The 27,016-nt window shown below is 44.4% G+C and overlaps 1 protein-coding gene across 7 annotated transcripts in view; it reads left to right on the top strand.

Moving 5' to 3' along the window:
- Positions 1-27,016, top strand: part of IFT81 (intraflagellar transport 81) — a 193,417-nt gene that overhangs the window by 80,015 nt on the left and 86,386 nt on the right. For 6 of the 7 annotated variants that reach the window (XM_049619366.1, XM_049619368.1, XM_049619365.1 and 3 more), the window contains one exon: positions 26,327-26,605. The gene's annotated coding sequence lies outside the window, so the exon portion shown is untranslated. Of the gene's footprint in view, positions 1-18,082; positions 18,173-26,326; positions 26,606-27,016 lie in introns of those variants that run through there. The other variant, XM_049619367.1, reaches the window with a different exon arrangement.

Raw genomic sequence — 27,016 nt, 5'->3', positions numbered from 1 at the left:
AGTTACCCTTCCCTGGGGCTCCTGTCCCTTGCCATCCCCATGACACAGAGCAGAAAGCTTTTCTTTGTCTCCAACTCAGCCCGGGCACTGGGAATGATTGGTTCACTCCATTTATTTGGGTAAAATTGCTCTATCCTTCTCACGAATGCTGGATTTCCTTTAATCCCAGGATCTTCCCTTCCCTCCACTCCATCCAAACCCGTAACACACACTTTCCTTGGGAACTTCAAAAATTGATTTCCTGACCAAGACATCTGGCCACTTCAGGTAATGACTAGGTCTTCTGCAACCCTAATCACAGAGGCTGGGGTTGGATGGGGAGAACTGGGAATTTCCTTTTAACGGTGGATGGTAGAGATGTCTGAGGTTTTAGAGGACCCACTGCTCTATCAGTCTTAGCAGAACAAATATGAAAATAGAATAGAAGGAAATTTACATTGATCCAGGGCTGAGCTTTTGCTGGAAGTCTAGAATTATGTTAGTTAGGGTGCTTTTGTCTGAAGGTAACAGAATACCAGACACAGACTGGCTGAAATAGAAAAGAAAGTATTATCTCATATAGAGGCTACCCATAGGGAAGGCAAAATATAGAAGGGGTTGATTTGGGGCTTGAAAACATCATCAGGGATCCAGGTTCTTTCCATCTCTCTGCACTGCTGCCCTTGTTGTTTCATCCTCAGAAAGAAAATCAATTTTTCTGTCTCTCTGATGGGAAAATCTTTCCTGGAGCCCCTTTCTCCTCACCTCACTCTACCCTCTAGTGCTGGAAGCGAGTCACACTCCTGATCCTCCCCTGGAAAGCAAGAGGAAATGACCATGACCAGCTTGGATCAATCATCTGGATTGGGGTGGATGTTGGGCAGTAGTCCACAATGTCTACTACTCCAGCACTGGCAAGAAAGTGGCTAAAATGAGGACCAGGGAATCTATGCTGGACTGTGAAGGAAGGAGGGTCCTGAGAGGGAAAAAGTAGAATAGTCAAAGGATTCTGGAGTTCAAAGAACTGCTAAGCCTGAAACAACTGAAAAAAAAAAAAAACAAACAAACAAACAGAGGATACAACCGGTGGCCAGAGAAATGTAAGACTAGTTCCAGGAGAAACTGACGTCCAGGACATGGTCAAAGGATGTGGTAGCTAAAATAGAGTGAAGGTGAAAATAATTGGAATGAGCAGGGACAAGAGCCAAGGGATCAGGACCAGGAGGTTGACCATGTCTTGGGTCATCTTACAATCATTAAAGTCATCAATATGGTGGTAGGAACTGGGGTTGGCGGGGAAGGATGAGCTAGATGCCAAAGTCTGCTAAGAATAAGGGTTGATTAATGAATTGACTGGTTGATTGGTAGACATCAGCAATGGAAAGGCATAGAAGGTGGTTCAGCCAGATGCTGTGAGCCTCTGAGTTTACTCAAGACGGGGGCTCATGGATCTGGGACTAGAGGCAGAGAGTATGGAGGACACCAGGAGAGTGGGAAAAAGATTAGCATCCTCTGGGGAGGGCTTTGAGGTCTCTCATTGGGGAGCCAGGTTATACTCGGGGCAGGAAATAGAAAGGACTCTGTGTGCTGAGGTCATGACCTAAAAAAGAAAAGAGCATGCCCTCCACTCTTCTCTTTCCCCTTCTCACAGGCTGGAGTGAAACCTGGAGGTGAGCCATCTTTGGCCCAGAGTATCAGAAATCAGACTCTTCATCCACTTAGTTAATACAGAGGCAAGCCCAAAATAACTCTTTCCAAGATTCAATTAATCTCCAGAGCTTATCATTATCTGGGGGGTTAGCAGACACTTGATTGTCCACTCAAACTCTATTCTTTTTTTCTTTGTTAACAGTGTTCCCAGTTTTGTTCAGGTTTCAAACCCTCAGGAAAGAGAACTCCATCCCCAACTCAGGGGTATCATGTTAATCCCATTCTATCTGTAGGTGACTGCTTCAGGAATGGGTACGAAAGCCCATTATGGACACTGAAACATGAGGGAAAGTTGGGATCTTCTTTTTTTTTTTTAATGTTTATTTATTTTGAGAGAGAGAGAGAGAAAGAGAGAATGAGCAAAGGAGAAGCAGAGAGAGAGAATCTCATGTAGGCTGTGTACTGACAGTGTGGAGCCTGACACAGGGCTCGAACTCACGAACTGTGAGATCACAACCTGAGCTGAAATCAAGAGTTGACACTTAACCAACTGAGCCACCCAGGCATCCCTTTTAGGAATCTTCTGAAGAAGGAGGTCATTCTTAAGAAAGAGATATGAGAAGAAATGGTCTTTCAAATGTGACATGCTCAGGATGGCAGAGCAAAACAACGCAAAGAACTTGGTTGAAGCCACTGGATTAACTTTTTTTTTTAAGTTTATTTATTTGTTTTGAGAGAGAGAAAGCACGAGTGAGGGAGAGGCAGAGAGAGAGGGAGAGAGAGATCATCCCAAACAGGCTCTGCATCGTCAGCACAGAGTCCTATGTGAGGCTTGAACTCACAAACGGCGAAACCATGAACTGAGCCAAAGTCAGACACTTAATCGACTGAGCCACCCAGGTGCCCCAAGGGTTAACTAATTCTGAATCCACTCTACCTGGGACTTCTTTTTAAATATACATTATTTAAGTCAGTTTAATTGGACTTTTTTTGTTACTCATACCCAAAGCATTCCGATTTAAGAAGCATTGCTGGGAACCCTTACAAAGTTCACTGGGAGGCTGGCAGATGACATCTCTGAAACCCAAAACAGGTAGAGATACAACTTATGTGCTTCCATAGTGAACAGCTTCCCTGAAGTACAGAGACAAGCAAGGACCTAAATTCCAGGAGGCAACTTTCCTGGGTGCTGGGATGTGTCTTAGGTCCATCATCCTGGCAGGCCATCTATTCTGTCATCTTTTCCTTGGTGCCCTTGCCCTGGCATCTCCTGGTAATAGATGGATCATGGAATATGCTATTGGATGTGACTCAGGTACACTGAAGGCTCAGTTTCCTTCCCTTTTCTCATTCCCTGTGACAGTTCTGCCAGCTTCTCTTTTAATCCAACTAACACAAGAAATGCTCTCACTCAAATGAGAGATGGATTGACTACCTCTAACTTTCCAAAACCCAAAAACATTTTTGAGATGGTGGTAAAATAAACATAACAATTTTTTACCATTCTAACCATTTTAAAAAAATGTTTAGTTGAGAGAGAGAGATCATGCAAGCAAGGGAGGGGCAGAGAGAGAGAGAGAGAGAAAATCCCAAGCAGGTTCCGTGCTGATAGTGTGGGGCTCAATCACAAACTGTGAGATCATGACCTGAGCCAAAATCAAGAGCCAGCTGCTCAACTGACTGAGCCCCCCGAGTGCCCCACCATTCTAACCACTTTTCAGTATACAGTTCAATGGTATTAAGTACATTCACATGGCAACCATCACCAACATCCATCTCTGAACTCTTTCATCACCTCAAGCTGAAACTCTGTCTCCATTAAACACTAACTCCCCATCTCTTCTCCCAGCCACTGGAAACCACTTTCTGTCTCTATGAACTTGACTATTCCAGGTCCCTCATATAATTGGAGTCCTACAATATTTGTCCTTTTGTGTCTGCTTATTTCATTTGGCATAATGTCTCCCAGGTTCATCCATATTGTAGCATGTGTCAGGATTTCCTTCCTTTTCTAAAAACATTTTTTTTTAATTTGAGAGAGAGAGTGAGTGGGGAGAGAGAGAGAGAAGAAAGAGAGAGAGAGACTCTTAAAGCAGACTTCATGCTCAGCAGGGAGCCCAATGCAGAGCTCCATCCCATGACTCTAGGATCATGATCTGAGCCTAAATCAAGAGTCAGATGCTCAACTGACTGAGTCACCAAGGTGCCCCAGGATTTCCTTCCTTTTTACGGCTAGACAATATTTTATTATGTGACTAGAACATATTTTGTTTATCCATTTATTCATCGATGGACAGTTGGCTTGTTTCCACCTTTTGTGGCATATTGTGAATAATGCAGCTACAAACATGGTTGCACAAATTTCTGTTCACATCGCCGTTTTCAACTCTTTGGGGTATATGGCCAGAAGTGTAATTGATGAATCATATCATAATTCTATTTAATATTTTGAGGAACCAAATTTATTTATTCATTTACTTATTTTTAATTTTTTTTTTTACTTACCAAGATAGCCACATGTGATTGACAGCTTCTCTTTTTTAACTCAAAAGCTGAATACAGGGGTACCTGGCTGGCTCAGTTTGTGGAGCATGCAAATCTTGCTGTTGGAGTTGTGAGTTCGAGCCCCACATTGGGTGTAGAGATTACTAAAAAATAAAATATTTTTTAAAAAAACCTGAATACATCACCCTTGGAAGGGGAAATACCTTTCTTGTATTAATGAGTCACCATCTCTGTCATTAACTTGGAGGTAAAAACCATTTGTTTAATTGCAGCAAGGCATTCAGGTTCAGAGAATGGAGGAGGAAAGGAGAATAAAGTTGTGCTGAAAAGGTGCGAATTTAGGACAAGAAACAAAAAGCAGGAGCAGAGAGCCAGAGGGAAGGCAGAGGGGAGCTGAGGGCGGGGCTGTGGTGTAAAGACCCACCAGTGCCATGGTCCCTAGAGTGATCCAGAATAGAGAATTCCTCCCTAGTTCTGGACTCCCAAGAAGCCTGACCCAGTTACAACTTCTCTTGGGTTGTTTTTTTTTCTTTCTTTCATGAAATCCCATCTTCCATATTTGTGTCTGAGCATGTGCATAGTAAGCCCTGTGTAAATAAAAGGAAAAACCTCTGTCTCTACTCTCACACCACTTCTGACACCAAATGTATGGGGTTCCCACACTAACCAGTTCTCCAATTATGTCTGGACACCAACTAAGTGTCCTACAATTCAATTTGACACTAACTACCTGGAGTTAGTGTAGACCCCACAGATGAAGGGCTCAGTCCCTTAAGATTGTCCCCTACTTCAGATGACAACCAGAAGTAGTGGGACCCCAGATGACTGACTTGGCTGCAAGTTGGGGGTTCCCACAACCCCTTCCTCAGGTTTGGTAATTTGCTATAGTGGCTCATAGAACTCAGGAAAACATGTTTACTAGTTTATTACAAAGGATATAATAAAGGATACAGATGAACATCCAGATGAAGAGGTACATCTGACTGGAAGGGTTCTGAGTGCAGGAGCTTCTGTCTCCGTGGAGTCATGGTGCACCGCTGTCTTGGCATGTGGAGGCTTTCACCAACCTGGAAGCCTTCCAAACTCTGCACTTTAGGGATTTTTTTTTTATTTTAAAATTTTTTTAACGTTTATTTATTTTTGAGACAGAGAGAGACAGAGCATGAACAGGGGAGGGTCAGAGAGAGGGAGACACAGAATCCGAAACAGGCTCCAGGCTCCGAGCTGTCAGCACAGAGCCCGACGCGAGGCTTGAACTCACGGACCGTGAGATCATGACCTGAGCCGAAGTCGGCCGCTCAACCGACTGAGCCACCCAGGCGCCCCATGTATTTTAGGGATTTTTATGGAAGCTTCATTATGTAGGCATGATCAGTTATTAACTTAATCTCTAGCTGCTCCTGTCCCCAAAGGATGCGGGGTGGGGTTAAAAGTTCTAAGCTTTTAGGCATGGCTTGGTCTTCCTGGTGACCATCCCCCATCCTGAATCTATCCAAGAGCCCACCAAAAGTTGCCTCACTAGGACGAAAGTGAGAACCTGTGTCAGGATCCAAGGTCAAAGAACAAATGTTAAAATAAAAGATAGTCTTAGCATCCCTCTCACTCAGAAAATTACAAGGGTTTTAGGAGCCCTATTTCAGGAACTGGGAGAAAAGACAAAATATATACTATGCATTATATGCCACAATGACATAGTGTGACCGAGTATTTATTCCTCACAATAAAGCTTAACCAAAACACAGCCTCATGCTCTTGGCCCTGTCAAACTGACAGTACCTCATGTGAAAGATGTTGACTTGCTTTGACCCTTTTGGTTGAGCCAGTGATGTGGCATTCATCAGGGTGGTCTCATTCCAGCTCAAGAGCACCAAATTACATGGAAAAGTCAATGGAATGGGGAGGGCCCGGGGCCAGTCACCAGAATGAAGAGATGATGACATGGGATAGAATAGGCACAGCAAACAGAAGTGAGGGCTACAGCCTAGGGGCAGGTCCAAGGCTGAACTCAGAGTCTCTGGAGGCCCCAGGAAGAAGGGGAGAGAACCTTAGTTCTGCTCATCTGCCAAAAGAGGGTGGGGAGATCTCTGTACTTCTCCCTGATGATTTCATTGCTTTTTTCAGAATTCTTACTGTCCATTTTATCCAGTCAAACCGAATTTCCCTTGGCTCTATTGCTCTTTCTTTATTTTTTTTTTTCATACCCACCCCCATTTCCCTTATGCCTGGAACAGTCTCCCACTTAGCATCTGCCTGCCCAGTGCCTTGCCTTCCTTTACAATGCCACCTACCACTTAGTTTCTCTGATTAAGTGAAAGCTGAATAATCATACTTCTTTCCCCAAAATGCATTTACTTAAATCCCAAATGTCCCTAGGGTTGCCATACATGATGAAAAGTCTCTGACTGACTGATTTTCTTTAAGGGAATTAAATGAGATTACTCATTAAAAGCACCATGCCTGGTACATAAGAATGTTCATTGAATTACAGCTGTTAATTAATAATGACATATTATTCATAATAGTAACAAGAAGAAGATATAGGCTCTGAGAAGACAAGAACAATTGGCCAATGGTCTGGTTCACCTGGGCAGATGCCCATCCTCTTCCAATCAGCCATGGTTAGGCCTATGAAGGCCTGCTGATTTCAGGTTGAGTTAGAGGGAGGAGTTAGGCATGGCATAAAAATCTATTAATTTCTGCTATAATTAAATATTTGAATATTAGGTTACTGAACCTGGGCATAGAGTAAACCATTGTCCTTGTCTTGACCAGTACGCCATCTACGAGTGCCCTCATGCCACGGCTTATCACTTTATATCCAGGGTTAGTTATTCCTGAACACATTTCGTGTCTCATGGTCAACTATGTGTTCTTGAAACTATTCTCCTAGGTTCCAGGCACAACCCAGATGTCTGGGAATGCTTGGTGAATAAGTGGATGGATCATTGGATGGATGGATAATGAAAGAAGATAATACACATCCTCTGAACATCAAACCCCAGAGTAGCAGCCTATGCTTCTCCAGGCCTTTCTCATCATCCTTTCCCCTTTCATTTGTTCATTGATTCAGACAACAAATGTTTACTGAGCACTTACTATGTGCAAGGGTCTGGGAATCCTGCTAAACATCCTACAATACCTAGATCAACCCCCAGGTCAAAGAGTTATCTGGCCCAAAATGTCAATAGTGCTGAGCCAAGAAACCCTGGTCAATATAGTGTTGGCATCTAAGCTGTAAATTCAACTGTAAATTGTGAAATCAAAGACCAGAGTGTAAGGCACAGAGTAGGTGCTCAAAGAATGTTTGTTAACCACATGAATGAATGAATGATATCTTCCATTTGTAATTTGGCTGAGTGCCTGGTACAGGGTTGTGTCAGAGTAGTTGTTCCATTAATGGCTATTGACCTGTTCCTGTAAATGTTACCCCCTGAAGAGCCACCTGTGCAGCAGCTGGGGATGATGTCTTCCTGGCTGGGGGACAGGATGGCTTCATAGCTGCGGTCTGGGGTTCCCATAAATTGCTGTGGGAAGCCACAAAGCAGAGGAGCAGACAGTGTTTCTCTACATTGTGATGGATTCATGGTCTCTTCTCCTGTCCCTCTTCTTTCTTTTTTTTTTTTTATTAAGAAAAAATTTTTTTTAACATTTGTTCATTTTTTGAGAGACAGAGAGAGACAGAGAATGAGCTGGGCAGGGGCAGAGAGAGAAGGAGACACAGAATCCAAAGCAGGCTCCAGGCTCTGAGCTGTCAGCACAGAGCCCGACGTGGGGCTCGAACTTGTGAGCTGTGAGATCATGACTTGAGCCAAAGTCAGACCCTTAACAGACTGAGCCACCCAGGTGGCCCGTGTCCCTCTTCTTTCAAACTCTCAGACAGAAGGTATAAAGGGCTCAGCCAAGTGAGATCTTGTGAATTCAGCTCCTCAGGAAAGGGAAGAAGAAATGAGGCCAGACTGAGGGTTATTGTTAACACATTTGAGGATCAAGAGCCCATTAGAAGAGGAGATGGGGTGGAGCTTGGGGGACAGGACTCTTCTTCACTGTGTTCTTCCTAATTCATTTACACAACAAATATTCCCTGAGTGCCAGAGACTCTTTAGGGATATGTGAGTTAATAGAAGAGACCCAAATACCCATCCTCTTGGAACTTATATTTTAAAGAAACAGGATGGACAATTGATAAGTCTGTCAGATATATAGTGTGTGACAGGGTCATATGCCTGATGGAGAAAAACCAAGCAGGGTAGGAAAATAAGGTTGCTTGGGATTGAATTTGTTGGTTAAATCGAGGTGAAATTCACATAACATAAAATTAACCATTTTAAAGTGAACAATTCAGTGGTATTTAGTACGTTCACAATGCTGTGCAAATCCACCTCCATCTAGTTCCCAAACATTTTCATCACCAGAAAGGAGACCCCACACCCATTAGCAATCTCACCCCCTCACTCCCCACCCCCAGCCTGGCAACCACAAATCTGCTTTCTGTCTCTATGGATTTACCAGCCCCTTGTAACCACTAAGTTTCTTTCTTTGTGGATTTACCTATTCTGGGCCTGTCATGTAAATGGAATCATATACTGTGTGGTCTTTCGTGACTGGCCTCTTTTCACTCTGCATCATGTTTTCAAGGTTAACTCATGTTTTAGCATGGATCAGTCCATTCCTGAATAATATTCTGTTGTATGGAGATATCACATCTGATTTATCCATTCATCAGCTGATGGACATTTGGGTTGTTTCCACCTTTGGCTACTGTGAATAATGTCACCATGAACTTTCTGGTACAAGTATCTGAGTTCCAGTTTTCAATTCTTTCAGGTAACTACCTAAGAGTGGAATCGCCAAACTGTTTTCCACAATGGATGTACCATTTTATGTGCCTACCCGCAGTTTACAGGGTTTCCAGTTTCTCCACATCCTCACAAACACTGATTATTTTCTATTTAGTAAATAATAGCCATCCTAGTGGTAATAACTGGTGAGGTTCTGATTTGCATTTCCCTGATGCAAGTCATTAGGTGAGCATTTCTTTGTGTGCTCATGGGCCTTTTGTGTATCTTCTAAGAGCGATGTCTCTTTAAGTCCTTTGCCCATATTTGCATCAGATTGTCTTTTTGTCATTGAGATATATGAAGGGGGGGGGTTGGTCTTTTAAATAAGGTGGTCAGAAAAGGCCTGTGAAGATGACTTTTAAATGAAGACCTAAAGAGGTTGAGGGAGCGAGCCACTGGAAAGTTTTAGAAGAGCATTGCAGGTAGAGGGAATGGGAAGTGCAAAGGACCTGAGGCAAATTATTTTCACTTGTCCGTAACTGTTTTCTGGTCTGCAAATGGGGAAGAATAAGACTGTGAAGACAATATCACATAGAATGTTAACTGATTATCAACATCAGAAAAAATAGTTGTTATCTACTTCACAGTATTCTCACAAGAATTAACTTAAATAATATACCCAGCCCAGGCCTGACACATAGTAGTGCTCAGAAATGTGGAGTTTGAACCCAGATCAGGAGGACTTCACATCCCGAGGCCACCAGGAAGGAAATCGTTTACAGGAGAACCTGAGGGGTTTCATGGCTGGGAGGCCAGTCTGACCCAGGCTACCATGTTTCTGTCCTCTGTTTATGTTTTTATGTTTATGTTTTGTAATTTATTTATATACTCACATTAAAGAGGGATTTGGGTCTGAACGCCAGCTTTCACCAAGTAACATGAGGCAAATTTCTTAACTTCTTTGAACATAGTTTCTTCATTTGTGCCTCAGTGTGTAGACAGGATTCAAGATCATATATGTATCAATAGGAGATTGAACAGATATTGTATGTGAATGTCACCAGTATATGGCAGATGCTCAAAAAATTCCCCTCTCTGATTATTTCATCATGTGTCTTGCCAGCATATATACTATTTTCAAAAAATACATTACCTTTAATCATGTCTTCAACACAAGTTGCCATGTTGTTTTGGATTGTTTTGTTTGGCAGGTATAGAAGATGGGCTTTGGGGTCTCAGGTGAGAGTTCATATGCCAGTTCCTGTGCTTCCTGGCTGTTGGACCTTGTGCCTATGTCTTAACTTCTCTGAGCTTTAGTTTCCTAGTCCACCTTCCAAAGCAGTTGTAAGGATTCAGATCATTTCTATAAAGTGCCCAGCAACCGGTGAGGATTCTTGGCCTCAAGACCACTGGTGGCTACCTTGAAAAAGGTAAAGGAAGTCCAGGAAGTCTGGGTGGCAAAGGAAGAATAAGAGAAAAATCCCAAACAGACTATCTAGAAAAGCTCCTTAGAAGTCTAGCAAGAGTGAAACCATAATGGATGAATTTTCTGGTTCTCACTCTTCTCCCTCTAGAAGGAGCTAAGAGTCGGGAATTCCAGATGCTGTATCTAAAGCTAACTCTGTGCCCTCTGGCGAGTCCCTTCCCCTCTGGGCACCTTAGTTTCCCAGGGGTCGTTCTCCAGGGTCCCTCTCCTCTCTGTAACCACTGCAGCACCACTGCTGACCAGCAGAGGGCAGCGATGCCCCAACATTCACTATGGAGTCTGCCTCCTAGTCTAATTTTGTTTGCTCTGTTGCTATTGTCTGACTCCAGACAAGAAATAGAGATAGTGGTATGTTTCTCTTTTTCAAAGAGTCTTATTTTATCCTCAGTGCGCAGCCAGAATAAGGTCTTGCCACAGGATACAGATGAGGAAACAGAACTCAGAAGCATAAGAAACTTAACAAGGCCACATAGAAACAATTGACTGACAATTTTGGTCACACCACATCCTAAATTTAGACTGTTCCAATTCTGGAGATGCATTGCAGTATGTCTGATCTGCTTAGTGTGGATAATCCATTTTTTACTTTATGGTTCATGAAGTATTTTCTGATCCTTAATGTCAGAGGATTCTAATCTTGTTCTCACCAGTGTACAGTTGAGCAAATGGAGGCTTCTAGAGGTTATGCCATTTGGCTTAGCATTTCCTTAATCAGCTCCATCTTAAAGGTCGTTGGGTAGACTCCAGAAATATTAGCTTAAAAAGTACAGAACTTGGTGTTTCGCAGCAGTTTTCATGTGATGGGACATAGTTCTAGTCCAAATACTGTTACTTGTTTGCAAAAGGTATTTGGCCCCTCTCTGTCTCAGCACGGTGATTAGCAATTCCATGTGGAACTGGAATAGCAGTAGATTGACAGGGGTACTCAAAAGGGACTATCAAATGATATACCTGTCCCCAGCTCCAGATTTTGATATCCACCCCCAACCACTGAATCTCTGGGTGTTTCTTGTTTTTGGGGTTTTTTTGTTTTTGTTTTCGTTTTCGCTTACTTTGTCTTAAGTAGGCTTCACCCCTAATGCAGAGCTCAATGTGGGGCTTGAACTCATGACCCTGAGATCAAGACCTGAGCAGAGATGGACACTTGACCAACTGAGCCACCAAAGAGCCCCGAGCATCCCTGTTTTTGATGGCTGTTTCATTTGTATGTTTTGCAATGTCTTTAATAAACCCTTGGGTTGGTTAAGATGCTGTAACAGAAAGGCACAATTCAAATTAGCTTCAACACTTAAAACATTAAGGAAGATTTTACTTCATATAACAAGTAAATTCCAAGGTGGCTTATGAAGCAACCCAACAAATCAGTAGAATTATCCTCCCCAAAATGTCAATAGTGCTGAGGCTAAGAAACCCTGAATTAGACCAGATAGGATTCACCCTTTACAGCAGGGGTTGGGGCTGGGGTCTGCTTCAGTGAAGTACATGGCAGGAGGACACCACACACAATTGGGTTTGGAAAGTCTGAAAGAGGAAAGGAGGACTGGCTTTTAGGAAGGAAATCAGCAGTCTGTTATAAATCCCGATGCTGTAAATTTAGCTCTCAGGGAGGTCGGGCTGGCTCTTACACTGAGTGCACCCTGCTGTTGGCAGTTAGGGGAATATAAGAGAATCAATACTTGGCTCTTACCTTTATCCTGCTTATAGTTTGGCTGTTTGTTTTTTATTTACTTATTTATTTTAAGTTTATTTATTTATTTTGAGAGAGAGAGTGCGTGCATGAGCAGGGGAGGGGTAGGGAGAGAGAAGTTATGCCATTTGGCTTAGCATTTCCTAATCAGCTCCATCTTAAAGATTGTTGGGTAGACTCCAGAAATATTAGCTTAAAAAGTACAGAACTTGGTGTTCCGCGGGCTCTGAGCTGCCAGTGTGGAGCCCAACACGGGGCCTGAACTCATAAACCATGAGATCATGACCTGAGCCAAAATCAAGAGCCAGACCCTCAACTGACTCAGCCACTCAGGCACCCCTATAGTCCAGCTGTTTAAACCAGACTTGTATTACTTCCTTTTTCACTATTACCATTTGTCATTTTTTTAAAAAATTGTAGACAATACTGAAAGGAATAGAGAAGAGCCAGAATCACCCATATCCAGGCAAGGTAGCTAATGTTATTGTTTATTTTCTTCTTATGTAGGCCCCTTCTTATTTTCTTCTGATGTAGGCCCTGTTTTCTAATTGTTGATTTCATGCACATCGTTTCCTCATTCTTTCATTCAACAGCTATAGAGCTGAGTGCTGGTGTGTGTGGTTCAGATTCTCACTGTACAGAGACACAATTTCATTGGAGCCCACAGTGGTCGAATAGGGGAGGGGTAGCCTGGGTCTGGAAATCCACTTTAGTAGGAAAGAGCATATGAGGATGGAATGAGAGGAGGGGAATGTCCCAGAAACAAAGGCAGAGCAGGTAAGGGTAGGAGGGAAGACTGATGGGTACTACAAGGCCAGAGGGAAGGAGTCCATGGCAGGGAAGATTCTAGGTGTAATAGACATGCCTGTCTGGCATTCATCCCCGCTTCTGATAACACCACCCAATTTTACTTTGGGGGAGTCACTCCTCCACTATCAACCCTCAGCTCCTGGGGTGTAGCGAACCTGGTCCCCTTTGTTTGGTGGTGGTCACATGACCAAGACTGGCCAATCAGCACACCATATCCCTCTGGCCGGTGATTGGCTCCCGGGTGCACTCATAACTAGATTACACTAATCGGGACCAGTGAGACTCAATTCCATCTGTTGGCACCATCTGGAAGAAGAAGCCCTCTTTCTATTGGATTTGAAGCTAGGATGAGACCTCGAACTGCTGGTAGAAGTCTTGGCTTCATGAGTGGAGGGCTACCTGAAAATAAAGCCAATGGAATAAGGAGTGAAACCAAGAGAGAAGAATTGTTGGAGTTCTGAGGACAATATTTGATCTTCTAGATTCAGTTGTGCTTGAAGCCTATGGCTCCTTTGGATTGTCCAGTTATATGAGCTAATAAATTACCTTTGTTTTTCTCTTTTCTTTCTTATTTTATTTTATTTTTTTGCTTAAGGAAGTTTCAGTTAACTTTCTTCTGCAACTGAAAGGTTTAATACACTTTGCAGCCTAGAGTAATGGAAAAAGCATCAGAATCCTCGGGGTCAGTAGGACTTTGCTCTGCCACTAACCAGCTGTGTCCCTGGGCAAACCACTTCATCTCTCCAGGACTCAACTCCTCTCTAAAATGGACAAAATAATATGTGCCTCTTGGGTTCTTGTTAGAAGTGAATGACAGTGCTCTGTGCGCTAAAAGGAAACGAAAATGTAGAGGATTCTTATGTAATTGCAGGGATAATTTTAGGAAGGAAATTCCAGAAGGGCTAGAAGGCTGGCATGGTAAACTTGGATGCTGAAAGTGCCAGGTGGTGATCTAAGTGAAGTGAAGTGGGATCAGGTGCAAGAAAGATCATAGACCTCCTGGTCTACTCTCCCCCCTTTGATAAATACATGAGAAAAGGAATATTATTCTAAGAAAAATGGCAGTGCAAACATGATCAGCAACTGGCACGAGCTCCAGGATCACAGACGATGGGGTGTGGGGACTGTGGAAAACTGGACAGTGCGCATCCCATTTGAGGCATGCAGCCTCTTCTCAGTCCTAGCCAATCTGCCACATGGTATATCCAGGTTTCCTAAATTTTTGAGGGAACCCAGAAATCCAGACAGTCTGAATAAATAGAATCGAGAGGCATTGGTTTTGATTGTCCTCATCTTGAAATATCTCAATTTCCAAACGTTGGTTCATTCTGTTGGTTGGTTTGTTTAGCACTCTGTGAACCAAACACAACTTGCCTACCTGTCAAACTTAGTGCTCAGAATGCTAGTTTGTCGTCCCTTGTGTAGGTGCCCGGATGAATCTCCATTGGAAGAATGAGAGAAGGTGGTTAGCAGGGAGATATCCATACAAAACCAAGGGATAGGTGGAAGGTTCATGCAAGAGGACCTTCATCCTCTCCTGGAAAGCAGCTCCATAAATATTTATTCAATTCTCACGTCAACCCTATGGGATAAGGCAGGTTGGTTCCATTATGCAGATGGGAAACCGAGGCTCACGGAGTGCCCACATCCACAAGTTACAAAGTAGCCCCTCAAAGCAGTACTCCTTACCTCCTTGCTGGTGGTACCCAGGTAGGAGATGACTTTGAAGTTCACTAAGAAGCTCAAGGCATTCCAAGGAAAATGGACCCTTTGGCTTAAAGGATGCCAGCCTGGCTTTGGAACCCACTATATCTCCAATAACTTTTAGATCTCCTTGCCTTAAAGTGAATATTAGCACTGGGCAGCACTTTTCTGATGATGTGGCAGCTACAGAGTGTACCGTTCAGAAGTCCTTCAGGAGAGTCTGCTGTGAAGAACATGGTTGATTGACAGCCCTGGGTCCTGCCCTCTGGCTCTGCCAAATTCACGCTAAGGCTGTATTTCCCCCTGGCTGCTCCCAGCCAACGACTGAGCACAGTGGGACAGTTATCTGCTAGCAAGGAAATAGGGTTTCACATTGTAACAGTGATGCCCATGGGCCCTGGAACCAGAATCATTAGGGCGTGTGCCCTGCTTGCCAGTGGTCTGACCGTTAGAAAGTTTCTTAACCCACTTTGAGTCTCTACTTCCTCATCTGTTGAATCAGTGATTCTCAACTGGAGCAATTTTATCCCCCCCCCCGCCCGCCCCGGGGACATTTGGGAGTGTCTAGAGATGTGTTTGGGTTGTCACAATTGGAGGAACTAGAGGGAGAGGGGGTTACTGCTACTGACACCATGTGGTGAGAGGCCAGGGACATTGCTGAATATCTTACAACGCAAGAGCAGCACCCCAGGCGCACATGCACACGCACACCCCCCCCCCCCCCCCAAGGAATGATCCAGCCTGAAATGTCCATAGTGCTGGGGTTAAAAAATCCTGGGTCAAATGGAGATGGTAATGGTAGCTAATTCAAAATGCTGTTGTGAGGGTCCTCTGGCATCATGTTTTCAATACCTACCATTTCCACTTTCCCCCACCCCCTCTGCAAAGTCCACAGGGCAGGGGCCCGATGATTCTAGATCAATGTTCTGTATCACCAATGACTAGAACATGGAAGGTGCTGAGTAAAGTATTATGAATTGAAATATTTATCAGTACAAATCAACAAATGGTAACCATCATCATCACCACCATCATCATCATCACCATCATCATTCACTATCAACAGTCTTCCCAGCCACTGGCTCAGTGCCTGGGGCATAATTGGCCCTCTATGTTTGTTGAATGAATGAATGAATGAGTGAATGAATGAAAGAATGAGAAATGAAGGCATATTTACTCATTAACCACTAATTTATGTACTTTGGAGAGATACTGGAAACTCTTGGGAAAGAGGCCCAGTCTTTCCCTTTTTATTTGCAAAGAGGAGTTTTGTTCGTCAAAGAAATGACTTGAAAGGGTTGAGACCTCTGGCAAGCCAGAGTCGGGGGGCCTGAGTCAAAGTCATGTACAGTTTAGGACGCACATCTTGCTTGGCTTAGGCAAAAAAGGAAAACGGGCCAGGCTTTGTGCAAACTCGCTGTGAAACAAGAGCTGTTTTCAGGGCCCAGGAACACGCTCTGTCCCATGTTTAATTTCTTCCATCTGTCTGGTATCTGACCTCTGCTGCACTCTAAGGCATTGCCACACATTGTCTGCGCACGTTCCCATATAAGGTGATCTCTCTCTCTCTCTCTCTCTTTCTCTTCCTCTCTTCCCCTCTCCCTCTCTTTCCAGGGGTTGGCCGGCAGCAGCACTCGCTTCCTCCACCCTGCTCTCCCTCTCTTGGCCTTCCCTGGCAGGCTCTGCTGTGAGGATGGATGGCTGGAGAGCGGGAAGGGGCAGGGGGCTGCCAAGGAATGTGGCAGGTTTATTTTTGTTCAGGCTGCATTCTTTGCCAGGCCTGCAGGCCCCAGCCACTTGGGGATGTCACATGCTGATAAGACAGTGGGGGTGACTGAGAGCTGTGGCTCAAATCTGTAACACCCCAGGTGTGAGCCGTCGTCACAAAGTTGGGGGGGGGGGGCGGCAAGGACTGTGAGGTCATGGAACTCACCTTTTCCCACTGCCTGGGTCTGATTCCCAGAAAGACAAGTTTGATCCTTCAGGGAAGCAATTGCAGGAATTGAGATCTGTAACCACTCAGACTGATCTCTGGGTAAAACCCAATGTTTGCAGCAGAGTGGAGCAGAGGCAGGTCAGGGTGAAATGATTAGCTGTGTGACCTTGGGCAGATTGCCTGACCTCTCTGACTCTCAGTTTCCGTATCTGTCAAAATAGTATCAACGAATCTCCTCAATACTACTCTAGAATCATAGTGAAATGTAAACTTGGTGAGGGCAAGGATCATCGTCTCTGTATTCACTGTTGTTCCACCAGAAGGTAGAATAGTGCCTGTCACAAAGTAGGTGCTCAAATAGGTGTTGAATGAATTAAATGAGACAATGCTTTAAGTGCTCAGCACCCAATAACTGATAGCTGTTTCTACCTATTTAACAGCAACAGATGTTTATTGGGCACCTATTAAGTGCCGGGCCCTGTTAGGTGCTGGGGATGTAGCAGGGACAAGACAGACAAGGTCCTTGCCCTCAGAGAGCTTATATTCTAATGGGAGAGACACACAATCAAGTAAATCAAGTTCAGAGAGTACTAAGTGCTATAGGAGAACCTTGAAAAGGAATGCAGAAGATGTGTGTTTTTCAAACCTTTTGACTGTGACTCACAGCAAGAAAAAAGTTTGTCATGTGACCTGAAGAACGCACATGCATTTTTATTAAACTGAAATAAAACCTTCACAAGACAATCATGGTAGATTGTCTGCAAAGATGTGTGCCAACCGTATAGCAAACATTGTTTCTGGTATGCACATGCCGCTCCCTGATCCAGACGTAGAGTCTGTGTCTCCTTTCCTTGGATCAGGGAAGGTCTTTGGACTTGCTTTGACCCACAGAACACAACGGCAACGGCACTGCTGTTCTGGGTCTGCACTTTAAGAGGCCTGTTTGGCGGTTCTCACTTTTATGCTCTTAGTACCCTGCTGCCCTGCGAGGACGTGCAGGTGAGGCCCTTGCATGATGACAGACCACAAGGAGACAGCGTCCACGTGAAGGAAGAAGGGCAGCGGGCACAGAGGCCTCGGAGAGGAAGGAAGCCCCTCTGGGTGTTGTAGCCCCAGATGAGCCCCCAGCTGAATTCAGCCACAAGTCCGCCCAGCGTATCCCATGTGGAGCAGAATAACTGCCCAGCTGAGCCTGGCTGCCCTGCAGACTTGTGGGGGAAAAGCATAGTTTTTAAGCTAATAAATTTGAAATGCTTTGTGACACAGCAAAAATATCTCTGACACAGAAATGTTTACCTTATTCTGTGGGATATTTTCTATTCCACTACATTTCCTCCTCCTGAACGAGGAGGCGGAGTCAGGCCAGGGAAGATCCGGGTGAAGAACAGCCAGGGCGGGACAAACGGCAGTGCCAAGGTCTTGAGGCTGGGACAGCTTTGTTGTGTGCGAGCCACCAGCCACCGGAAGGAGGACTGTGGCGGGGGAGTAGAGAGAGAAGGCAAGCCTGGAATGAAATCAGGCCTTGCGCCACGAAGTGCCGGGACTTCAACCGACAGGCGCAAAGGCTGCCTGGAAGACTTAGAGTGGATGGTCGACCTCCCAAGCCCCTGACTGCCCATCCTTTCTTTTTCATTCAGGTGAGATTCACATTGTATAAAATTAACCTCCTTAAAGGGAACGATTTGGTGACATCTAGAACATTCACAATACTGTGCAACTACCACCTCTATCTCCAGAAGATTTCCATCACCCCAGAAGGAAATCCTGTACCTGTTAAGCCTGTGCCCCACATTCTCCCCTCCCCTGAGCCCCCGGCAGTCACCAGTCTGCATTCTGTCTTTAGGGATTTGTCTCTTGTAGATATTTCTCATAAATTGAATCATACGGTATGTGGACTTTTGTGTCTGGTTTCTTCGACTCAACAAAATGTTTTCAAGGTCCATCTATGCTGTAGCAGGTGTCCGTACTTACTTCTTTTTTTAATGGTTGAATAACGTTCTGCTGTATATTTATACCACAATTTGTTTCACCATTCATCCGTTTGCCCATCATTTCGGTTCTGTCACTCCATCTATAGCACTCTTATAGACTTGGATTTGACGTCATCAGCCCAGAAGGGAGAAAAGTTCTTGGCAACATGAAGGAGAAGGCCAGTTTGTGCCCTGCTGATCTTGGCCTTTACTTGTCCCCTCCCATCAACCTTTTCCTGCGTGATTTGAAGCTTCCTGATGGCCCCAAATGCAGCTCCACTGCTGGTTACCCTTAAATACTCCCCCTGAATTCTATAAATACACCAACATTCAGCTGGGAAAAAAAGAACTTGAAAGGCATTTGAAAAGAAAATACACTTTTTTTCCCATCATGGACCAAGTGTTTTCTCTCTGTCTTCCCCCTCTGTGATTCCAGGGTAAGCACTTGGATTTTAAACCATTAGCCCTACCTGCATAAGAGAAGACTTTCCTTGGCAAAGCCCTCGTAGGCAGAGAAAGCCAGACGGCATGTTAACACTGGCCCTCCCACACAGAAAATCCCTTTGCCTCCTGCTTCAGTGGCCTGATTTATGGTCCTTCTTTCAGACTCTGCTGAGCCGGTTTTGAGCCAGTTTAGTAGGTTGTGAAAATGGCTTTGGGATCAGGGCTATCCGTGTCTGAATCTTGGCTCAGCCAGCTGCTAGGTTTGTCACCTTGGGCCCTCTACTAACTCTCCAGGTCTCAATTTCCTTAATTATAAAATAGAAAAAACAATATTGCCTTGCAGCCTTGTTGTGAAGATCAAATGAGACGATGTGGATGTGGGCAGTGTGCTGAAATGAAATTAGGCCTCACTCCATGCCATGCCTGGAGCTAGAGGGCCAGGGGAGCTTGGAGACATGGGGGTGGTACGGTTGACCTCTCCAGGCCTTTCTGCCCATCACTTGGATTGTATAATTCAATATAGAATTCAATTTATAATTTGCTCAGTCTGCCCCTCCAGATCCCCATACTACCATTTTCTTCCTGGCTCTTTGTCCTGGGAGCCCAGTCTGCACCTGATGACCTCAGCAGGGCTGCCTGCCCTTTTGGCACTCTTTTGGGTTTAGTCAATGAGAGACCAGATGGAAGATCAGAGGGTGGAAGGAGAGTGAGGTCAAGAATGGCTGCATCTAATGGGTTCTGTTAGGCAACCTTCTCCATAGAGCTACTTACTCTGTTGGGCTTTTGGTGCCTGTTCCCTTCTCTTGCTGAGTCAGACTTAAGGCAGCAACGGCTGCCTTTGTTGTTGGTATTTTGTTAGTTTCCCTAAACCCTGCCCACACCTTTGTAAATGGTCCTTTATCAAGCTCTCCCAATTGCCCAGACTGTGCCCTCTTTATTCTGCTAGGAAGCTGACAGTTACAGAGATTAGCCATTTTACTCCACAGCTCAGATTTGCAAAAAGGACATTATTTTATAATCACCTGAAATCCAAATATGAGATCCTATCCTGTCATTATTGGGCATCTCCTTCTCACACACATCCTGGGTGTTGCCAAGTCCTTGGGCTCTTCTGTGGGGGCAAAGCTTCAGAGAGTCACTTGCAGTCTTCTGTCGCTGGCCCATCCCAGTGACTACTTGATCACCCACCCATCATCCCTGACTGCCTGGTCCTTTCAGGTTGAATAGCATCATTCGATGCTTCCACGTCAGGCCTGGGACAAGGAGTTTGGGCCACACCAGAAGCTACTGGATTCACGATGTGGCTTCCACAGGGTATTTCTCCCTTCTTAGGAGCTGCCCCAGAACGATCGACTTGTGATCCTTTCTCATTCTCCTTAGCATCTCTCTTCTCTTGCCTTACTTTGGAAGGAACTCCTCTCTCTACTTCCTCTTGAGGACGGCCAGTATAATCTCTCCCAAAGACTGAAGACCTTTACAAAAGGCAGGAAGTACAGCTTCTGATTTCAGCCTGCAAATCTCAAGGCAATGCACATTGTTTCCAGAGGAGGGGAAACAGAAGGAGTGCACACAGAAATTAATATTTCAATAAATTCCAACACATATGGGAAGCACTTAACAGAGTTCCTGACATACAGTAAGCACTTAGTAAGTGATGACATGATTATTATTTGAGCCCGATAAAAACGCATCCTATTTTTTCAATCCATACTTGTACCCAAGGACTTAATAGGAATTACATATTATTTTGACTCTTCTACACTACATCGCCCATTAATCTCCCCAAACCCATTAAAAAGCTATTTTACAAAAATGTAGTACCAGACACACATTTAACAAGACCTCTGGAATCTCATCCATCCAGTTGAATGTTTCACGTATTATTTATCTTTTTACCTTTTAGAAAAGCACATTGTGCTACTAAACATACCCACAAGATTAAATTGCCAGAGCTGAGACAATTTAGGATATATGCAAAACTCAATTCAGGTTTCTGTTTAAATTCAATTTCTTTCCTCTCCAAGTAACCTAGATGGCAACGGCATTAAATGACAATTAATGGATAGCAGAATAACCCACTTCCAAATTTGTTCCTGTGTCTGGGTCATTTTTCCCAGTTTTGAAAGAATGAGCTAAAGCGGGCAGTGTGCAGAGGAGCCCCAGATGGGATAGCATCTTGAAAACTGGCATTCTCTGAATACTCATGCAGAATCCAGAAATATCTCATGGTCAGGATGAAAGGTCTAAATTTAATACCAAAAACAGAAAATTGGCTTAGCTTCCCTGTACTCTGCACAGGAAAGTTCTTGTTTGGAAGTTCTGAAATGAGAAGGGGCTGGAGGCATTATGTTCACAGCATCCTCAGATTTTCATGGAGACCTGGGGAGTCTGCTGATACCTCAAGACCTCAGTTGGCCCATGATGGAAGCTTGGATTGATGAAAGATGATTTGTTGGGAGGAAATCAGGGAGAAGGTTTGCACTGATACAGATACTCCACACAATAAGTACAGGCTTATTTTTTCCTCTTCTGGTTTTGCTTACCCAGCTTTTAAGATTTAACCACCTTCCCTTGGGGCGCCTGGGTGGCCTAGTCGATTAAAATGCTGACTCCTGATTTCAGCTCAGGTCATGATGGCCTCACGGTTCATGAGATCGGGCCCCATATCAGGCTTTGTACTGACAGCGTGGGGCCTGCGTAGGTTTCTCTCTCTCCTCTCTCTCTCTGCTCCTCCCCAACTGGTGTGTGCATGCACGTACACACTCTCTCTCAAATAAATAATCTTAAAAAAAAAAATTAACCACCTTCACCGTAGGAGACATCTGCTGTTCTTGTTTGCATTGAATCTCTATCTCTGGTAACAGAACCCGGCTCTTCCTTTTTTTGGGAGTTGCCCTCACGTGACTCATCTATCAGAGTCATAGCCATTGAATCAAGAATGGTCTGACACACTTGAGACCAGTGAAGAGTCGGCTCTGGGAATTTGCTGCAACTATTGGAGAAAAGATTTTACTTTTAGTGAGGTTGCTAGGCTGGAAGAATGTAAACCTCTTGCTACAAGCGGCCCATTCAGAGGGAAGTAGAGACAAGAGACAGAGAAATGGAGGGAGAAAGAATGTCAAGATGACATCACTGACCAAATCAAGCCATACCTGAAGGTAGAATATCCTTGGACTTCACAATTGCATGAAATGATGAGCCCCTCCTTGTTTTAATTTTGTACTAAACGGGCTCTTAAAAAATACACTTGACCAGGAGTGATTTTTTCCCCCCTCTGAATAACCAGAGCAGGGATTCACAACCGTGGATGGCCTTGCAGTATCTACAAGGTTAAATAAGAGAGTCATAAGGGGCAGCTTCTAGATTCTCTCACCAACTCCACACCTGTCCCCACCCTCTTCTCCACTAGAGGCTGGTGAACTTTTAAAGCACGCTTCCTGGTAACAGCGTCTTTATCAGAGGGCTTCAGGTGGGAAGCATATTGGGAATTTTAGTGCTTTGGTAGCAAGGGACAAGTAGGTTTCAACAACAGTTTGTTGTTAAAAACCAAAAACTGCTAAAGAATCCACATTTTGGGTTCTGTAGTCTACAACCATGAGCACCCAAGAGGCTAAGATTAACAAGAATTGAAAAGACAAACCCAAGAGTGAATGGCCACTCACCTCCCACTCACCCATGCCCTTGACGTATATACCCTGTTCATCTGACTTGGCCAATGGAAGTGCTTTAGCCATGAGACGGTGGAGGTATGTACATGGATGTTCACAGCACCATTGTTCATTATAGCCAAAAAGTGGAAACAATCCAAATGTGCACCAACTGAGGAATAGATGAACAATGGAATATTATCCTGGCCACAAAAATGGAATGAGGTACTGATACATGCTACAACGTGGATGAACCTTAAAAACACAATACTAACTGAAAGAAGCCAGACACAAAGAGTCACATACTTTATGATTCCTTTAATATGAAATGTCCAGAAAGGTATTTTCATAGAGAAGGAAAGCAGATTAGTGGTTGTCAGGGGCTGAGAGGTGATAGGGGTTTGGGAAATTGTGAACTAGGAGTTGATGGCTAAAGGGTCCAGGGTTTCTTTTTGGGTGATGAAAATGTTCAGTGATTAGATAGTGGTGATGGTTGCACAACTTTGTAAGTATGCTAAAAGCCATTGAATTGTACACTTTATTTTTTACAATAATTTTTAAAAATTTGAGTGTACTTGACACACATTGTTAACATTGTTTTCAGGTATCCAACATAGTGATTCGCTGTATGTTATGTTATGCTTAGCACAAGTGTAGTTACCGTCTGTCAACATACGTCACTGTCACAATATCATTGACTATACTCTCTACACTGTGCCTTTTATTCCCATGACTTAGCCATTCCTTAACTGGAAGGCTGTTTCTTGCACTCCCTTTCAACTATTTTGCCCATCCCCCCCTTCCCTCTGGCAACCACCAGTTTGTTCTCTGTATTTATAGTATGACTTGACTTTTTGTTTGTTTATTCATTTGTTTTGTTTTTTAGATTCCACATATGAGTGAAATCATATGGTATCTGTCTTTCTGAGTTATTTCACGTAGCACTATACCCTCTAAGTCCATCCTTGTTGCAAGTGGCAAGATCTCATCCTTTTTTATGGCTGTGTGATATCGTGTGTGTGTGTGTGTGTGTGTGTATTTTCTTTATCCATTTGTTTATCAATGAACACTTGGGTTGCTTCCATTTCTTGGCTATTGTAAATAATGCTGCAATAAACATAGGGATGCATATATCTTTGGGATTAGTTGAATTATACACTTTAAATGGGTGAATTGGGGGGGCGCCTGGGTGGCGCAGTCGGTTGAGCGTCCGACTTCAGCCAGGTCACGATCTCGCGGTCCGTGAGTTCGAGCCCCGCGTCAGGCTCTGGGCTGATGGCTCGGAGCCTGGAGCCTGTTTCCGATTCTGTGTCTCCCTCTCTCTCTGCCCCTCCCCCGTTCATGCTCTGTCTCTCTCTGTCCCAAAAATAAATAAAAAACGTTGAAAAAAAAATTTAAATGGGTGAATTGGGGGTGCTTGTGTGGCTTAGTTGGTTAAGCATCCAATTTCAGCTCAGGTCATGATCTTATGTTTGCAATTTCAAGCCCTGCATCGGGCTCTGCTGTCAGTGCAGAGCCCACTTCAGATCCTCTGTCCCCTCTCTCTCTGCCCCTCCTCTGCTCTCTCTCTCTCTCAAATAAACTTTAAAAAATAAATAAATAAAATAGGGGTGCCTGGCTGGCCTAGTCAGTTAAGCATCTGACTCTTGGTTTTAGCTCAGATCATGATCTCACGGTTCGTGGGTTTGAGCCCTGTGTCAGGCTGTGCACTGGCAGTCTCCTGGGATTCTCTGTCTCCTTCTCTCTCTGTCCTTCCCCAGCTCACACTGTCTCTGTCTCTCTCAAAATAAATAAATAAACTTTAAAAATTTTAAATTAGTTAATTAATTAAATGGGTGAATTGTATGTATGTGAATTATACCTTAATGAATTTTTTTTTTTTAAATATAGAGTCAGGGTAGGGGTGGAAACCTTTCAGAAATACTGTCTCATATAACTGGGCATCCCTACAGCTATTAAAAATGTTTGATACAGGGGTGCCTGGGTGGCTCGGTCAGTTAATCATCCTACTTTGGCTCAGGTCGTGGTCTCGTGGTTCATGAGTTTGAGCCCCATATCAGGCTGTCTGCTGTCAGCGTGGAGCCCACTTCAGATCCTCTGTCTCCCTCTCTCTTTGCCCCTCCCCCACTCACATGCAGGTGCACTTTCATTCTATCTTTCTCTCAAAAATAAACATTAAAAAATTATTAAAATGCTTTAAAAATGCCAAATATAGTTCAGCCAAGAGGCATCTTTGGAGGTTTACAAGGAAGACTCAATATAGCATCTAAGAGGAAAAAAAAGTCTTCATGTGGGTGGCTTGACTTGGTATGTTATCAGCCTTCAGTGGTGTGGAATTATTGCTGAGAAGTTCCTCTTGGGCTCTTCAATGAATCCATTCAAGGTTTTATCTTAAATGAATCAGAGGGTGGTAGCAAGCCTTCCTTTGGCCTGTATCTAGGCCCTATAGATAGGCAGACACCTAATATGAGCTGGCTCCTCTATGTTCTCTCTTTTCTTGCTTCAAGTTGGAATATAAGCTTCTCAGTATATGGATCCGGGAAGTAGGCTGACTGGCATCAAATTCTTTCTTGTGTTCCAGAGCAACTACATTAAGTATAGAATCCATTCAAGTTTGAGTGCAGAGTGGATTGCATTACTTACTTGAATTTACCCAGGATTGCATTCTCATAACTGAAAAGTATAGTGTTTCTATAATAGCTGCAACAGGCAGAGGAGGAACTAAAAACTACTTGATAAACCACTCTTCTCTTTCTATAGCCTACATCTGTAGACTCTACAGAAGGAATAAATCTAACCATCTCATTTTTTTTTTTTTTTTTTACGTAGGGGAAAAAAGGTAAAATGTCCTTAGCTCTTCCAATGCCAGGCACTGTTCTAATCACTTTCCTTTTATTAACTCAATCCTCACATCAGCCTTTTGAGGAAGGTGTTCTTAGAGCCACATTTTATAGACAGATGAGGAAAGTTCTGAAAGGTGAAGCCACAAAATGGCAGACCCAGGTTTCAAATCCAGCTCGCCCAGAGAATCACCAATACGCCGACCAGGATCAATTAATTATGCAATCCCTATGCAGAATCTTTTGTTTTACCAAAGTTATTTAAATTATTTAATTTTTCAAGGTTTGAAGTGTTACCTCCTCCAACTCCTCATGAGCACCTGTGAGCCAGGATGGGTCTTTGTTTTCTTCCAACCGCCCCACAGGATGCCTCTGCTTGATAGTTCAATAGTCAGAAGGCAGCCAGCAATGGATTCGTCTTGCAATATTCTGTTCCCTCTGCCGGAAAAAATATCCCCTTTCCCAATTGGCTAATTTTCACAGGTCCTTAAACATCATTTTTACCGATGGAAACTTTCCTAAGAGTATCGTCCGTTCAGCCCCAAATAAGCTTGGGATACTTCATCTGGGTCCCCCCATCTTTGGGTCCTTTTGTGATAGCATTTATCAGAGTAGTATCAGAGTTGCCTTTAAATTGTTTCTATCTGCCCTTGAAGACAGGACCCTCATAGTCCTGGCTTCCTTTGCATCCCCAGCAGCCAGCCCAGGGCCAGGCATATAGGAGATGCCTAATATGGAATTTGTTCCTTTTGTTTGTTTGTTTTATTTTTCTCTAAGACTGATGCTAAATCTGTAGTTGGTTTTTTCCAAGACGTTTGAACAGGCAGCTACATTTTCAGGGCATGAGGAATTCAATTTTTTTTTTCTTCCTCTCATATTTTCCTTGCCAGCTGACATCACGAAGTACAGTGCTCTCCAGTCCTCGCCCTGGCTCAGGACCCGTGAACCCACTTTGCACGTGGGCCGGGCACGCCACTTTTCCCAGTCAGGGACCTGGGCCCCAGCGCGCGCCCCCGAGGGCCCCGCGGAAATGCCCTGGCCCACCCGCCGGAAGTGACGTAACGCCACGTCCTAGCAACCGTTGCCAAGGAGCTCGTCTCTAGGAACCCACTAGAGCCTGGATGCCTCCTGCGGGGGGGAAAAAAGTGGTTTCTTGACAAGAATTTGAGGTAACCTCGCCAACCCGCGCTCGGAAACTCCCCTAAGCCCCCCAAAAGAAAAGAACTCCCTCCTCCTCCTCCTCCCCCTTCCCAGTGCAGCACCTCGCCAATGGAGGGTCGCAGCGGTTAAGCCCCCAACGCCGGGGTCTGTGCCTGCCGAGCCTCGCGGGGGTCCAGGCCGCTCCCAGTGGGCTGAGCAGTCGGGGAGCCCAGATTACCCGCAGCGAGGTGCCTGGGTCAGATGTGGGGTCCCCTGTCCTGTTTCCCAAGCCCCGGGGGCGGGGGAGGGGGAACACTATTTTGGGGAATCCTAAGAGGCTGCTGGTCCAGCGCTCGTGCCAGCCTGGGACCAGGGCAGTGTCGTTTCTGTCCCGAGTTGTGCCAGATAAACGCACGTCCTGGTTTTAATTCCACCCCCAC

The sequence above is a fragment of the Panthera uncia genome (genome assembly GCF_023721935.1).
Source record: "Panthera uncia isolate 11264 chromosome D3 unlocalized genomic scaffold, Puncia_PCG_1.0 HiC_scaffold_8, whole genome shotgun sequence".
NCBI classification, from domain to species: domain Eukaryota; kingdom Metazoa; phylum Chordata; class Mammalia; order Carnivora; family Felidae; genus Panthera; species Panthera uncia.
Note: the sequence above shows the minus strand (reverse complement) of the source record. Positions and strands in the feature narration are given on the sequence as shown.